The sequence below is a fragment of the Malus sylvestris genome, chromosome 13, assembly GCF_916048215.2.
Source record: "Malus sylvestris chromosome 13, drMalSylv7.2, whole genome shotgun sequence".
Classification (NCBI taxonomy): Eukaryota; Viridiplantae; Streptophyta; class Magnoliopsida; order Rosales; family Rosaceae; genus Malus; species Malus sylvestris.
The window spans coordinates 19,839,648-19,842,664 of record NC_062272.1 but is presented as its reverse complement, the minus strand read 5'-3'; the positions used below and the strand labels follow the sequence as shown (position 1 = coordinate 19,842,664).

At 39.4% G+C, this 3,017-nt stretch overlaps 1 long non-coding RNA gene across 1 annotated transcript; it reads right to left on the bottom strand.

The window, feature by feature from the left end:
• Positions 1 to 238: 238 nt before the first annotated feature.
• Positions 239 to 2,526, bottom strand: LOC126596432 (uncharacterized). The gene is made up of 4 exons (XR_007613961.1): positions 2,456 to 2,526; positions 2,192 to 2,321; positions 1,243 to 1,301; positions 239 to 435 (listed from the first exon to the last, which is right to left on the bottom strand). It is a non-coding gene; the product is annotated as an uncharacterized LOC126596432 (long non-coding RNA).
• Positions 2,527 to 3,017: the final 491 nt, after the last annotated feature.

The following is a 3,017-nucleotide window of genomic DNA, read 5'->3' as shown; positions in this document are numbered from 1 at the left end:
ATCAATCTGCTCCCTTAGGTCCTTCATATCCCTAAAGGGATTCAAATTTAACTTATAACCAGTCTTAAAGGTTCCTTTAGATAATAGACTGAATCATAATGGCAATAATTTCCCCCCAAACTACTATATCAGGGAAATTAGGTTCATCCGAACTACGTGGCTCGCTACGAGGCGGTATAGTTCTGACAGAAGACACTAGGAAATTCTCAAGATGTCCAGAATTGCAACCTAGGCTCTGATACCAACTGACACACCCTGTCTCGAAGGAGGGCATGCTGGCCGTCACGTAAGAGTGACGTAACCATTTACACAGTTCGGAAGCTTTTAAAATACAATTACTAAAATGGAAACCCCCGAGGGTGAGTCCTACTTTTGTGAATTCTGTCAGAACGCCGTTGGGTTCCTCGTGGCCACCAAAACTCTGCTAACTTGAACCTGGAGGGGCGAAAAACAAAATTGAGTGGGTTAGTAAAACCAAAGCTTTTCAAAAACATTTCGCCAAAAATAATTCTAACCCCTCTCTGTAAAACCTGTATACTTTTCCCAGAAAATAACATAATAGTATAAAAAAAAATCCTCATATCTCAAATCATTAATCTGTATCAAAATCCAGAAATCATGCCATGCCATAAAGTCAAAACAGAATATGGAAGCATCAATATAACAGGTGACATAATGAATCAACCGGAGACCCTGCAGTTGGTCCTGTACGGTTAATTCTATAGCTCAATATCTCATACAGCCGGAGTCACCACAGTGACCTATACGGCCCTACTCTGCACATCACTCGGAACTACGTAAGGTAGTCTGTACGATGAAAGGTGTAAAAATACGCTCTAGTGCTTCTCTCATCAATCATCAGCGCGCATAACTAAGGTCACCCACTAGTCGGAATCACATCTGGTGATCTATACGACTAGCATGTCGAAACCCTCACATGGTCTGTACAACATCCACCTACTTGGATCCAAGGCGAGCGTGCGGTGTGGTGAATAATATAAGCACTAACACCTAGGGTGCAGGTTATGAGCTTTCAATGCAATTCACATAAATAAATCGTATGAATAATGTAAAAACTCACATGTGCGTCCACAGCGTCAATTCACATATATATGTATCAATTATTAATTCAAATATCTCATCAATTGTATGCATGGCATTTAAAAACATATTTTCATTAAAACTCAATTTCTGGGAAATTCAATAGCATATAGGTATAAATAGAAAATACTGCCCACTCACCTGGGGTTCGCCCTACAACTCCCTAGCACAATACGCCAAGGCGTCATGACGATCGGCGCCTAAAACAATAATCAAATCCCACCTCAGAATTCATATCGATAGAATATATAACTTATATAAAATATGTCACTACGTAGTTCGATTTTGCCACTCAGATTTTAAATCCATAACTTCCAGAGGTCCACAATATATCTCTAGGACAACATCCTAAAATTTCATTACCATTCAACGGTCGGATCTCCGTAAATTTCCAAAACCAAGTGACGGTTAACATTCTATTTTATGAACTTACAACTCCAATTCCGGAAGATCCGTAAATCGGATTCCCGATCCGTAAGTTCCTATAATCCTCAAATATTACGTATTACTACGGATCAAAGTTTGGTGACGATCCGACGGTTGGATCGTAAATTCACATTTTCTCCAAACCACGAATCGTAACCAACATAGGTTCAATTACTCAATTTACGTCCAACCATTATCAAAACTGAACCTAGAACCTTAAACACATGCTAAGAATGACATTGGCGGGCCATTGGCCACGCGCCGCCGCACGGGCCGCCGCGGTGAATACTATATAAACGTTGTTTAAAGCATATAACCAATAATTCTCAATAACTTCTCATACGGTGCTCAATTTGGGTACATGAATATACCACAGTGACCTAATCGACGTCACGGACGTCGTGATATTTTTTGAAAAATTTTCTGAGGCCGCACGCGCCCCCACGCGCCAGGAAGGTCACGGGTTCACGATCCCCCACGCGCGTCTCCTACCTTGGGCTCGCCGGACTGGTTTTTCCGGTGGCCGGAAAACTGGGGAATTTTCAAATGCTTCGTTCTCCTTCGTTTCTCAACCGTTTTCTTCGTATAATATATCCATTTGAAGCCCTCAACATGTAGAATCACAATAGACTAGTTTCAAGGTCCAAAATCCACTAGATTTTACCTGAGGAAGCACGATAATCCGGCCAATTTTGAAAAACTCTGATCTCGGTCCTCCGACGTCCAAATTCTACCAACGAAGTACCCCGAAGCTCGTGAGGATCTCCTTAAGCTCACTGTGAGCTTGAAATTCCCTGAAATGCAAGATTTTACGTGTGCATGAATAGTGCACATTTTCGGGGTTATGGTTTCACGATGATTCTGAGGGTTTTAAGTTCCAAAAATCACATATACTAACTCACAAGCTTACTAGGAGTTCAAATCTTACCTTAGAACCTTCGATCCGTGAAGAAATGGGAGGTTCCTAGCTTGTCCGTACGTTCGAGAGTGAAGGAGAGAGACTGAACGGAGAGGAAGAGAGAGAGAAGGGTTGACTGGGTGTGTGGTCCAACCAAAACCATACATACTAATTTTAATCCCTAACCACACAAAATACAATCCAATTTAATCCAACTTAAATTATTTTCTCCAAAAGTTTAGGAATGTATATTTAGTCCAAATAGTATATCATACACACACATACCTTAATACCCGTCAAGGGTAATTCCGTCTTTTCACGTCCTCGATGAATAAAATCTCGGGACGGGCTGTGACAAGTATATATTATGATATACATTATATACATATATATAGTACCTGCAACATAAATTAGTTAACATATTTAACCTGTGATGGAGGTAGAAGAAAAAATTAAGATACGAATTAGGGGCAAGGAAAAAGGAGAAACAATAGTTAATTCTTATATTTAATCTTAAAATATTTTAAGATAATAAATTTTATCTTAAAATATAAGAATTTAATATTTTAAATTTATCACAATTTAATAAAAA